This window comes from Mixophyes fleayi, chromosome 3 (assembly GCF_038048845.1).
Source record: "Mixophyes fleayi isolate aMixFle1 chromosome 3, aMixFle1.hap1, whole genome shotgun sequence".
Classification (NCBI taxonomy): domain Eukaryota; kingdom Metazoa; phylum Chordata; class Amphibia; order Anura; family Limnodynastidae; genus Mixophyes; species Mixophyes fleayi.
Genome location: NC_134404.1, coordinates 87,454,523 through 87,469,189, shown reverse-complemented (window position 1 = coordinate 87,469,189; position 14,667 = coordinate 87,454,523).

Sequence of the window (14,667 nt, the reverse complement as noted above, 5' to 3'; positions counted from 1 at the left end):
CAGGTTAAACACCAAACAGAGAGAGCACAAGCAGGCAGCAGAACTGTGAACAGGACGCTATCATCATCATTTATTTATATAGCGCCACTAATTCCGCAGCGCTGTACAGAGAACTCATTCACATCAGTCCCTGCCCCATTGGAGCTTACAGTCTAAATTTCCTACTATAGGCACACACTCACACACAGACAGACAGAGGGGGGGGAGAGACTAGGGTCAATTTTTTTGATTGCAGCCAATTAACCTACCAGTATGTTTTTGGAGTGTGGGAGGAAACCGGAGCACCCGGTGGAAACCCACGCAAACACAGGGAGAACATACAAACTCCACACAGATAAGGCCATGGTCGGGAATCGAACTCATGACCCCAGTGCTGTGAGGCAGATGTGCTAACCACTAGGCCACTGCGCTATAACCGGCAGTGAGGTTCAGTCCTCACTGCCTTAAATAGTACCAGGGGCCAATCAGAACAGAGCCCTACTAGCACTCAAAGGAATAGCCTAATGCTAATTACTAATGGCCAATGAGGTTACAGGATATCCAGCAGGAATAATCAGCCAGGTGGCTGCATGATAAATTACTGGCATACAGCCAGTAGAAGTGTAGCAGGGCCTCCTCAATCAGCCACTATTGGCCGAGTACTGTGCCCCCTGTGCGCATGCGCCCGGCTGTCTGACAGCCAGGCGCTGCGTGATGTCCCGGTCGCCATAGCGACGGCCGGGACAGGAGCTGGGAGACAATGAGACACCTGCCGCGTCTATAATGTGGAACTCTCAATCCTAACCCTAAATGTAAGCCTAATTGTAACCCTAACCCTAGAGCTAACTGTTAGATTATATACTTGTCTATAATGTGTGGTGGTTTTGTTGTAACAAAAAAAAAAAAAAAAAGAGCGTGTCTGAGCAGCCATTGACATCAGATGCACTTTTCCTGTGCTCTGCATGAGGAATCCTTGTTATCCCTTAACATCACTGGGATTTCCTCAACGACTGCCCTGAAAACTATACCAACCTGCTGCACCTTGACCAGAGCTAGTTGTGGCATTGTCTTTTTTTTCTGCTTCAGTCCCCTAACACTAGAGATTCGATCTTTGGCCTTCTCTCACAGTTTCTTTAGCAGCTCCTGTGCTTGACCGTACTCACATCTACACAGTGACCTACATAGGCCTGCTACCTCCAATCTGGGATTGAGTAGTGTGGAGGAGGTGACAAGTGATGCATCATGAACCCACAATGTTACCGCTGTTTCAATCCGGTGCCCTCCCCTGTGAACCGGGTTGCCGTCAATCCAGACGTTATCATCCAATAGTGGCTCCTAAGTCTGCCCACCATAACCAGTAAATTCCTGCTTGGGAATACAGAAAAGAGGGACACCTCAAAGTAGGCAACTGGCACAAATAGCCAGTCCGAACATCACTCTATGGGCTTACCGCACTACACATCATTCAGTTTTTGCACAAGTACACCACTGCCATGTCTCAGCTAACTCTGCTTCAGTGGCAGCACCCCCAGTGGAAGTGTTCTACCTGTTGTGGAACACCCAGGGCCCCTTGTCCTGACAGAAGGAGGTGCATTCTTTTTATTAAAAACATTTTATTTGATTTTTCAATAGTAATACATTGGGGGTATGGGGGGAGAAAAGAGAAAGGGGGGGAGGGAATACAGTTTCATTTGTCTCAATAAGTACATTGGCTTGAGAAGACATGAGCCATACAGTAATTAAACTTTACAATACATATATAATCAATAAGCAACCAAACATTGAAAATTTGGACAAAAATTCAATCTGAGGGACAGAACCCAGGAGGGGGGAGGGGTACAGAGGCTGATCACTTACATCTGTCATCAGCCTGGTTTGAGCATTTTTATGGGCTAGCACAATCTGCATGAGATGTGCAGCGAGTCAGTACTTATGGAAGCAAAGGAGGCCCAAGCCTCCATCCCTCGGGTGTCTGTAAATAATTACAGATCTTCTGGTAGCCAAACAAAGCATGTGACACTACTTTGGAGATCTCTGAGGTAACTGGAGCACACTGACTAGGATGGTTTGAAAAACGTAAAGTAGCCTGGGAATAATATTCATCTTAACCACTATCACTTTTCCCATCCATGAAATACATTGGGAAGCCGAGGAGAAATCTTTTTTTTAAAAACTTCTACTAGTAGCGGGAAGTTGGCTGAGAATAATAGGTTGTAACGCTTGGTTAAGTGTATTCCTAGGTATTTCAACTTGTGCGGTTGCCATCTAAATTTTAAATTAGCTTCAAGTAGTTGTAGCACATGTTGGGGGGACATTAAGGGGAAGGGCTTCAGACTTGTCAGCATTAATTATAAAATTTTAAATATTGCCCTATTCCTTAATTTCGTCAAAGACAATAGGCATACAGAAGTGGAGATATGTCAGTGTAAGGAGCATATTGTCTGCGTAAAGAGCCAACTTGTGATTCTAATAGCTGGCTTTAATTCCTGTAATATTGGGGTTTTGCCAGGGGTGAAGCTGCAAGAGGTTCCATGGCCAGGGCATAAAGGAGGGGAGATAATGGCCAATGCTGCCTGGTTCCAATTTTTGATCTGGAAGAGGAATAAGAAGCAGCCATTTGTGAGGAGCTTCGCCTTTGCGTTGTAGTATAATGCAGATATGCCTTTAATGAAGAGGCAGAAAAGCCTATCCAATAAACTGTTTTGCATAAATGGCCAAGCAACGTGGTTGAAAGACTTTTCAGTTCTAAGGGTTAACAACAGAGTGGGGGTGGCAGTTTCCTCAGCAGCGTGGTTCAAAGCTTTGACTTTTGGGGAATAATCCTTACAAAGGTGTACCAAAGATGGTATGGCAATGGCCAACCTGTTTGCAAGCAGTTTTGTAAAAGGTTTAAGGTCTACATTAAGCAGTAACATGGGCTTATAACTAGAGCATAGGCTGAGGTCACATCCGTCGTTAAGTTTGACTACAGTATCAGCTCCAGTGGTGGCCCCAGTCAAATTTCTTGCCCTAGAGAAGAAGTTTGAAGGAGGGGAATGATGGGTGATTCAAATGGAATCTGGAGCCTATGAATTCTTGAGTATTTTGATTGTTTGAGGTGTTTTGTGGTTATTTCTACATTAAGGTCAACTAGTTGCACGCGATAGAGGTGACATTTTAGCAAGTAATCTTTGATTCTATGGTTGAGGTGATCTGAGTGGGGAGGTGCATAATATTCTTGGTGCTCAACCCTAAGCCAAATGAGACCTCTAATTAATATGTAATATAACATCTACAACCTGCCCTTGGGCATTGAGCAATGCCAGCTCGGTCCTTGCATAGTGACTGAGGCTCTTACCTGCAAGTCAGCATCTGACTCTGGAGAGGATCTCCTCAGCGCCACTGCAATCCCAGTGAGCCAAGAGCCGACTAAAAGTTTCCGTAGATACTGGGCCTGATTTGTTCAGAGCTCCAGCCTACGCACTCTTATCTCCTGCTCCTCCACTGGGAGATTTGGTACTATAACTACAAAGAGGACTTCTGTCGCCACCTTCAGGGGGTTTCAAAATCAGAGTTGACCTACAGTTCAAAGCTTTATCTCCAGCAACTAAAAGGGGCTTTTGGAACCAAAAACAGACAGCAACTCAGTGGTTTTGTGAGTCAATATTGCTACAGGTCGGTATTTTGTTTAACTTGTCCACTAATTACATCATAGCAGGTCAAAGATCACTGTACTTTGCTTTGCAATGCTTACATAATCCTCATTCACTTCAAGTGCACGATCATTGAAAGGCTTGATATAATTGCTTCTGTGCTCTTTTCCATCATACTCTGCAACCTGCTGCCACCTACTGACTACTGAACAAGAAACAGCTCCCTGTAATCAATTGAAACAGAACATGTTCATGAATTGCCCTCTTGTGGCAATACATGAAAGTACAGAGAAGCTCTTCTAAATCCTTCATTTATGCCTCCTAAGCCTAGGACCCAAAGAGACAAGATGATTCTGATCTAAAGATCCTCCCTTGAAACTGAAACATGCAAATGGAGTGGAGTAATCTACATCTCAGTTTTCCCACATAAAGCCAAAGAGAAAGAATCTAAACAACCCAAAAAAAAAAGTATATTCCTATAGGGGAAACTCTAGGGCTGTAATAAATAAAACATACATTTTATTGGTATCAAACCATCCTCTCTATAGAAGGTGAAATATTAAAAGAGATATGTGATTAGTGATCGTGCAAGCGAAGATTCTGCAAAATAAAAGGCCAAAATATGAACTGCCTGTCTCTTTTATTGTTTATTTATTATAATTATTAGATTATTATTATATATTATTATATATTTATATAAATATTTGTTTATTGTTTATCTTTGACAGATTACTAACATCAGTATAAGATTACAAGATTAGTGCTCTGGTAAAATAATATTTAATCTGGATGTATCATAATTTGCTGATATATTCACTCATTGAACCTGATTCAAATCGGACATTGGACTTGCTCACAACTGACATGTTTAAACACAGCATGCAACCTGTCCGTATTTATATCCACGTTTTGAATATGGTAGTAAATAACTTATGTTACGTAATTCTGATGTAAGCGAAATTACATTTATAGATTTTTTGGTTTTGAGCAATTGCCTCCCCTCCTTTTTTTTTTTTTTTACTACGTGTATTTACAGTGAACATCAGAACGCACCTACGTGGAATTCCTTAATTAACCTTATTAGTTATAAAACACTGCTGCCTTCTAACAATTAACTAATATTAACCCTTTCACTGCATCACCAAATTTCACCTACACTATTAACAAATAACACGCAAATAACAAACAATATTATACTATAATCTATCAAATATTCAGTGCCTTTATCTCAAATGAATAAGGCAGGATCTTATGATAAAGGGATTATTAGATTCTAAACAGAGGATCATGGCCTTTTGGCTAAGATCATGTGTAGTATCTTTTTACTATAATCCTTGTAAGGACTAGCAAACTTGCTAAAAACTAGAGATGGGCGGGCTCGGTTCCCAGAGAACCGAACCCAAACGAAATTCGCCTATCCGAGTACTCGGTACTCTCCCACCCGTTCGGAATCGAAATCGAGGCAAAACGTCATCATGACATAGTCGGATCTCAGAGCTCGGTTCTCGCGATATTTGAAAAGCATAAATACCCGCCTACACAGCAATCCATCGCCATTTGACAGAGGGAGAGAGCAGGGTTAGGTCACAGGCTGTATTAGAGCAGGGACAGAGCAATAATTGTACACCTTATTCTTTTGTATTATTACTTCAATTCTAATATATTCAATTATATTATTATTACCAATTCTATTAGCAATTGTTAGAGCAGGAAGAGAGGAGGATAGAGGAGGCTTTTTTTTCAATATTCTGCACTACAAGTGCTTTGGGGTGTCCCATATTCCCCAGTGTGAAACAATAATTTTTCTGGCTGTAAAAAGTCATATTTTGTGGTTTGGGCTCATTAAAATGGATTCAAAGCAGTCCACATATGAGCAGAATCAGCAATCAGGTGCTGGCAACAGTCCTGATGGTAGTCTTCCCTGTACGTCATCTGGTAAAGCCTATGTAAAAGTACATAATCTTTTTAAATCAGGGAAAAAAATACACCCCCAAAAAAACAAGTATACTTATAAGTAAAAGTGTAGGGTGCAATCTACCCCCAAATAGGAAAGGGACTTGGGGCATTTCTATATCACGTACAGTCTTGAAAGGCTGCTGTTTTGGCAATTTCTCAATAATGGTAGGGTGTCATACACAGACTGACCCCAAAGTGGCTTTGTGCATTTCAATTTATATTGTACAGTCTATAACTGCTGAATTTTTTACTATTTTCTACAAGTGGAGGGGGCCCTATAGAGACAGAAACCAAACTGCCTTTGTCCATTTCAATTTATATTGTACAGTCTATAATGGCTGAATTTTTTACTATTTTCTACAAGTGGAGGGAGGCCTATAGAGACAGAAACCAAACTGCCTTTGTCCATTTCAATTTATATTGTACAGTCTATAACGGCTGAATTTTTTAATATTTTCTACAAGTGGAGGGGGGCCTATACAGACAGAAATCAAACTGCCTTTGTCCATTTCAATTTATATTGTACAGTCTATAACGGCTGACTTTTTTAGTATTTTCTACAAGTGGAGGGGGGCCTAGAGAGACAGAAACCAAACTGCCTTTCTTTAGATATTTAACTATAAGTGTAGGGTGTAATATACACCCAAAGACGATGGCTGCATTGCCAATATGCATAGATGGAGAGGAAGACAATCTGGTTTGTGTGTAGAATTAATGATGGCCTACCAGGAATTAAACAGTTTTTTTCATAATTATATAGCTTTAAAATTACATTACTTATCCAAGAAACAGGTGGAGCACTAAATTCGGTTATTTTATGCCCAAAAACATTTATTTTTAAACAAATTTGCAAACCAAAACCAAACACGCAAGGGCGGTTTGGCAAAACCAAAACACGACGGTAATCCAGATACAAAACCAAAACCAAAACACGGGGGTCAGTGAGCATCTCTACTAAAAACATTCTGCTGCCAACACCAGGGAAGCAAGAAGACTGCAAAGAGGAAGACCTTCAGGCAGGAATGAAGCTCTGCAAGGAACTGATTGCTGGAAAGATCTGCAGAGCTCCACCCATCGGGAAGATCTGCATAGTTCTGTCTACCAAGAAGTGACCATCCTCCAGACAATCTTCAGCCGCTTTCTGAACATGAGAAAAGAAGCCAGTAAGATGACTTCGCTGTCACACATTGCACCAGCTACGTTTCATACTGGTCACTGTTCTTATCCGTTTCCCTTGGTTCTCACTCCCTGCATTCACTTGCTTGTCTGAACTGAACATGCGCACACCTGAGGGTAAATGTATCAAGCTGAGAGTTTTCCGGCGGGTTTGAAAAGTGGAGATATTACCTATAACAACCAATCAGATTCTAGCTTTCATTTTGTAGAATGTAGTAAATAAATGATAGCTAGAATCTGATTGGTTTTTCAAACCCGCCGGAAAACTCTCACCTTGATACATTTATCCCCTGGTCTTTTCAAAACTTCCTGCATTCTCTTGAGTGGCTAATTGCCTGTCATCTCTGTCTATTTAAAAGCACCTGTTTCTCAATTAAGGTGCCAGATCTTCAGGTCTCCTTACCTGTTAGGACGCTGTTTTCTCTGGCTCCCATCTGCACATTGGTATCTTGTGTTACCCGTTCTATGATCAAGACCTGTGGTATTATTGCTAGAACTTCGTGCCTCATCATCGGTCCCGTCCTCAAGCTATTCGCTTTCCAGGGATCTCAGTGCATCAGTTCTCTGCAGTTCACCACTTCTCAGTTAGTATCCTGTGTTACCTGTTCCATGATCAAGACCTGCGGTGTTGTTGCAGGAACCTCGTGCCTCATAATCAGTCCTGTTCTCAACTATTCGCTTTCTTAAGACCCCTTCTTAGAGGACCAAGACCTGTGGCTAGAAAGCAGCTAAGTCCATATCCCCTTGCAGGGATGCCTGGTGAATACCTCTCTACCATTAAACTCCGCACCTGTCTGTCGATAAGTCTATTTAGAGCAGGGCTTCAAGGTCTACTCCAAACTGAGGCTCTACAACATTTGCCCTCCACCTCTGCTCCTGCCCCTTGGAAGTAAGAAGGAAAGAAGATGGCCAAAAGTTTCACTGACTCTGGGGCTTCAACCTCAACGACCCTCCAGCAACAGCCCAAGGGAATCCCAACTAGCACTGTCCCCAGAGGGTAGCCATGAAGATGTTGGAGGTGGAGGGAAGAATCCTGTATATGAATGAAGGTGGGAAAAATTATCTATAAGCAGGATATTTACAATGCTGAGATACTATCAGAACAGAGCTACCTGAAGGGGATATTCAATATAATCTTTGCCACTATTGCAATGTGCAATGTAATCTGCAAGTATTGGGAGGTGGTGAAAGTGACAAAACCTGAATTCCCTTTCTCTCACTTCATGGGCAATTATTCAAAGAGAGGAAAGATGGTTGATGGATTCAATGCGAAACCCACATACGCCTTACAAGAACATTGCTAACTTTCTGAGCTGTTTCTGCGCAGTGGTCAAGGACCCTTTCAAGATCCTAGATGGAAACAACTCCTGGACTGGCAAGTGGTCCCTCATTGTCAGGCTAAGAATAGATGACAAGAGCACAGACAGCATGCAGCAGTTGCCACAAATCTTCTCTCAGGGCAGATCTGCATGAATCCTCTAGTATGCCGACCAGCTGCGGAACTGCGGTGGGGTAGATCACATGTGGAAGAACTGCAATATCTCGGAGGGCAAAAACCTATGCCATAACAGCAGAAGACTACCTGAAGGTGGACCAGCTCCTAATCTGATTCAAGCCAGTCCAGAGGAAGCACAAGCCCCCCCTCTCCATTCCACCCTCCCCATCGTGACAGCGCCCCCACTCTCATCTGCAAGATATATTCCCCACTCCAGCTGCAGTACCCCCCCCCCCCAACTCTTAAAGGTGCCATCTCCTATGCCCGCTGCTGGTAAAGGAAACAAACTGAGAAGAGAGCCCAGCTGCCAACTCTGACTATTCCAAATAACTAGCGGTTGAACTCCTCTAGAACCCCTTTCCACAGAGGAAAGTACTGGAAGAGATGGTGATGTAGTAGAGGTGGAGAAGTTCCTAAAGTTGTCAAACATCACCTTATTTGACCAGTGAAAAGAGTGAGGCAAGTTCCACTTCAACCTGAAGACCCAGCAAGCAGGCCAGATGAGGATTCACCTGACAGGAGAGCTAAATAATGTAGTTTGTCCTAAACTCTTTTCTCTCAGCTAATAGCATATTTTCCATATATCAGCTTTGTGTTGGTGAACAACTGGAAGACTGACACCTTTCCAGTTCTGTCTGTCAGACAAGGCTGCACTTTCACCTCTTCTTTATGTTTGTTGTGTAGAGCTCTTCTCTGTGTGCTTCAGATGGAATCCAGAGATCAGAGGGATCATCGTACCCGACCATCAAGATGCTAAGTGCTTGCTCTACATGGATGACGTTACTGTCTTCTGCACAGATCAGGAATTAGTGACAGCCCTCGCATAGAGCTTCAGGGGCAAAAGTCAACTGCGGGAAGTCAGAGGTAATGCTCCACGGGCAGTGGCATTTGTCATCCTTCACTGCATTCTCTATTAAGCCAGACTTCATTAAAAATTCTGGGAGTCTGGTTCGGTGGATAGGGTGCGGTCTTGAAATGTTGGGAGAAGATACCGTTGACAGTGAGACAAAACATTGGACCGTGAAGCCTCAGAGACTTCATGTTACAAAATTCAAAAGGACAGTTGAACTCTTTGTAGTTTGCCTGGTCTACCCACCATGGAGGCGCAGAATCTAACAGAATGACGATTTTGGGTTTCAATGCTTCACCCCCCAGGTCGTGGTCCTCCAGATGGGTTCTAAGCGAGACTGAAAGGAGAAGATGTTATAGCCGACAAGGAGTGAAGAGAATAGAAATGGATAGAGCATAGCAGGCTACCAGGATCAGTTGAGAAGCATATAGCACAGAATACTAGGATCTGCTGAATAAGGATAAATGCAGCATTCAAGGATAAGCTGAGAAGCATATAGCGTTGGAAATCAGGATCTGCTGAATAGGAATGGATACACAATACCAGGATTAGTTGAAAAGCATATAACGCTGGATCCCAGGATCTGCCAAATAGCACTAATTACAAGATATCAGGATTATAAGAAAAGCATATGGTGCTGATACCAGGACATGATGAATAGGTACAGAGACAGGATAGCAGGATTAGATGGGCAGCAAATGGCGCTGGAAACCAGGATCTGATGAATAGACATGGATACCAGGATACAGAGGAGCCAAATTATCCAGCATCTTAGCAGGCTACTGGACTTGAAAATCTAGCACCATATTGCCAGAACAGGAGGTTTATATAGTCTTGAGGATATGGGGGGGTGAAAAACAATCTGCCGAAGGCTGAATAGGAAAAAAGAGGATTTATGTACTTACGTTAAATCCGTTTCTCTGATTCCGTCTGGGGGACACTGCTTACCATGGGGTTGTGGAGGGAGCTTGGGGAGTTGGCACCTAACCTGTTAACTTTTAGTGCTGCCGACAGACCCCTCCCCTCTACAATCCCCCTGCCTCTTCCTGTCAGTTAATTAAAAAGCCCAAGGAGAAAAAAGGGCAGTCAAACAAGAGCACACAGAAGAAAAGCAGAAGGGAGGGATCGCAGTGTCCCCCAGACGGAATCAGAGAAACGGATTTAACATAAGTACATAAATCCTCTTTTCTCTTTCATCCAGTCTGGGGGACACTGCTTACCATGGGGACGTTCTAAACCAGCCCCCTAAGGGTGGGACTACTCTGAAAATCCCGCTCGCAAAGCATTACGAGCGAAATTTGCATCCGCGGATGCAAATACATTAAACTGGTAAAATTTTGTAAAGGTGTAGACAGAGGACCAGGTCTCTCTGGCACCGGACGGTAAGCCTTATGTAAGCTTGCCTAATAGTAGCCGTAATCCATCTTGCAATGGACTGTTTTGAGGCTGGCCAGCCTCTCTTATTAGCATCATAAAGAACAGAGAATCAGTATGTCTAATCTGAGAAGTTCTTTTGACATAAATGCGGAGAGCTCTAACCACATCTAACTTTTCCATAGACTGTTGATCTGAATGGGAAGTAGATGAGAAGACCGGAACTACAATTTCTTGGTTCAGATGGAAAACCGAAACTACTTTAGGAACGAAAGAAGGGAGGGTTCTTAACACAGCTCTGTCCTCGTGGAAAACCAGATATGGTTCCCGACAAGACAGAGCTCCTAATTCTGAAAGCCTACGTGCAGATGCAATAGCCAAAAGAAAGAGGACCTTCCAGGTCAACCATTTCAAATCTGCCACAAGTAAAGGCTCAAAGGGAGGCCCTTTAAGCATATCCAGCACCAGATTGAGATCCCACGGTGCTGTACGCGGAACATAGGGAGGCTGAATATGCAAGACTCCCTGGAGGAAAGTCCTAATATCTGACAAATCTGCTAATTTCAGGTGAAAAAAGACTGAAAGTGCCGATAACTGAACTTTTAGGGAACCTAAACGAAGCCCTGCTTCCAGGCCATCTGAAGAAAAGCCAATAAATGAGGGAGACGAAAAGAGGACGTGTGACATGTCCTATTTTCACACCATCTGATATAGGTTTTCCAAATCCGGTGATAGATGCGAGCCGAGACTGGCTTTCTGGCTCGCATCATAGTGTTCACCACACTGGAGGAAACAACCTCTAGCCCTCCAGAGGCTGGCTTCAACGGCCATGCCGTTAACTGATCTGAGGTAATTCTGGTAACGGAAGGGACCCTGCAGAAGGAGGTCGACTCGAGATGGAAGACGAAACCCCGGTCCTTCTGCCATAGAGAGTATGTCCGCGTACCAGACTCGGCGCGGCCATGAGGGAGCCATCAGAATTACAGGCAGACCTCTTTTGATTTACTCGTCTGAGCACACGAGGAAGCATGGGAATCGGAGGGAACAGGTATCCCAACCTGAAGTCCCATGACATCGTCATTACATCCACTGCCACCGCTAAGGGGTCCTTTGCCCTTGCGCGAAATGTGTGAACCTTTCTGTTGTGTCTGGAGGCTATGAGATCTATATCTGGAAGACCCCACCTCTGAGCCAGAGACTGGAACACTTCTGGATGGAGTGAACACTCTCCTGGCATCATCTGATTTCGACTTAAGTAGTCGGCCTCCCAATTTCTTATTCCTGGAATGAATACTGCCGATATTGCTGGAACATATAGTTTTGCCCAAATCAAGATTTGAATTGCAATTTTCATTGCAGCTACACTCCTGGTTCCTCCCTGTCTGTTGACATATGCCACAGCCATGGCATTGTCGGACTGACGGGGTGGTCCTGGAGGAGGGACTGGGCCCCCCGAAGGGCTAAAAGAATAGCCTTCAATTCCAGCACGTTTATTGAAGGGTCGACTCCTGAACCGACCAAAAGCCCTGGAGCCGGAGATGTAGGATCACCGCCCCCAACCTTTCAGGCTGGCGTCTGTCGTGGCTATGATCCATGACCATGGAGCGAAGGACCTGCTCACCGCCATGTGATCCCGAATCAGCCACCACTGGAGTAATTGTCTCGTCCTCGGGGATAGAGATCCTCTGGAGATCTAAGCGAAGGTGGGATCCTGACCATTTTGTCAACAGATCCCACTGGAAACAACGAGAATGGGCTCGACCAAAGGGGATGGTCTCGAAGGAGGCCACCATCTTTTCCAGCAGCCGCGTGCACAAGTGCATTGAGGGGCTGGGGGAAGACAAGACCTGAGTTGTTATGCTCTGAATTGAAGCAACCTTCTCGACAGGCCAGAAAACCTTTTGCTGGCTGGTGTCCATGATGAGGCCTAGGAAAACCATGCGTTGACACGGAACCATCTGGGATTTCTCTAAATTGATCAGCCATCCTTGGCCCTCGAGGACCACCAAGGTGAGGGACAAGTGATGACGTAAGCAATCTACTGAGGAGGATTTGATGAGCAGATCGTCCAAATAAGGCACGACCTGAACTCCCTGAAGGTGAAGACATGCTGCCATAACTGACATGGCCTTCGTGAAAACCATTGGCGCTGTTGAGAGGCCGAAGGGGAGGGCCCGAAACTGATAGTGGAAGGATCCCCTCGAGAATCCTAGAAGAGACTGATGGTGAATCCATATGGGAATATGGAGGTATGCGTCCTTTATGTCTATGGACGCCATAAACCGATCATTCTCTAAGCCGTTTATCACCGACCTCAGGGATTCCATATGAAATTTGTCCACCTTTAAGTGCACATTGAGGCCCTTTAAATTTAGGATGGGACGAAAGGAGCCGTCCAGCTTCTTGACCAGAAACAGGTTTGAATAAAACCCCTTCCCTTTCTGGTAATCTGGAACCCTGCAGATAACTTTTTGAAAAAGAAGAGAGGCGACCCAATCCTGTATAGCCTGCCTTCTTGATGGACCTCGGGGTAGCGGAGTTTGGAAGAAACGATGTGGAGCGGGGCCCAACAGGTCTATCCTGTACCCCTCTGATATAATACCCCGCATCCAAGAATCTTGGAAGGACGCTGCCCACTGTTCCTGAAACAAAGACAGACGTCCCCCCACTGGCGCCCCCTGCAGAACAGAGTGGTCGTCATGACGCAGGCTTCTCCTGGGACATGGAGGCCTGGCGCCTAGCTGCAAACGAGGATCTCCCCCTCGCAGAGGAGCCTCGAGAATTGGGTTGTCTGCCTCTAAAAGACTGTCCTTTAGGAAAGGAGGTCCCCCGAAAAGGCTGACGAAAAAGAGATGACCCGAGGGTTCCGGCTCCTGCTAGGGAATACTGGCAAGGAAGTGCTTTTGCCCCCAGTTGCCTGAGAGATCAGGGTATCCAATTCCGGGCCTAACAAACCTGCCGCTGAAAAAGGAATGGTTTCCACTGACTTTTTTGATTCCGCATCTCCTTTCCATGATTTCAGCCATAACTCCTTCTTGCTGAGATAGATGCAGCCTGAATAGAAGAGGATACATCCGCTGTATACTGGGCCGCCTTATACAGGTACCCCGATGCCTCCTTCAAATGCAAAGCCAGGGGAAGTAAATCAGAGTCCTGTATTGCCTCTGCCAGCTGGTCTGCCCATGCTTCCATGGCTCTAGCAACCCAAGCTGAAGCAAATGTGGGCCTAGAGGAAGAACCCGCAGCCGCAAATATAGATTTTAGCTGGGATTCCACTCTGCGGTGATTGACATCCTGTAGGGATGCAGAACCTGGGGCTGGGAGTAAAGCGTGCTTGGCCAATCGGGCTATAGGAATATCCACTTTTGGAATGCTCTCCCAGCGAACCACATCCTCTTCCTGCAATGGATACAGGGAAGAGAACCTTTGGGAACAGAGAACCTTTTCTCCGGCTGTTTCCAGGCTCCTTCTGCAATATCTCTAAGTTCTACAGAAGGGGAAAAACGGCTAGCCCTTCTTTTGGCTTTCTTAAAAAGATTTCTGTCTCTGGGAGTCGGATCTTCCGGTTCTGGGAGATCCAACGCTTGTCTTACTGTTAAAAACAAATCGTTAATAAATTGGCTTTTAGAGCTTTCTTCTTGTCCCAACGGTAGAACCTGGTCAGGATCAGAATTAATATCCCCCTCTTCCTCTGAAAACTCCTCAGAGTCTGAAAGGACCATAAGGGTATTATCAGATCTAGGCCACTTCCTTCTAGCAGGCGGAATATTTGGGGATTCGAGTAACTGGTTCAGTTTATCCAAACCCTTTATAAAAGCTGCGGACCATGGTGGCTCTGTGGGAACAGGGGCTTGGTCCATCTGTAATGAGGAAGGTCCTGGTAAAGACATTCCACTGGAACCAGAGGAAGCAGGGAGGCCCAATGGTGTATTTGGATTATTAGACACCAAAGTTGCCCCACTAGACCACAATTGATTGGATTGAGAAACAATCTGTGCTAAGGAGGAAACCGACTGTGTCAGGGAGGCCATCCAGGCCGGTTCCTCCGATGGAGGGGCTGAGACCTGTTGGCTTTGCGCAGGGGGGACCCCTGCTTCACAAACAGAGTGCCAACGGGTCCTTCTGCCCACAAGTTAATTTTACATGACATTTAGAACACGTAAAAAATATTGATTTAGGGCCCTTTCCCTTATCTGGCATTTCTG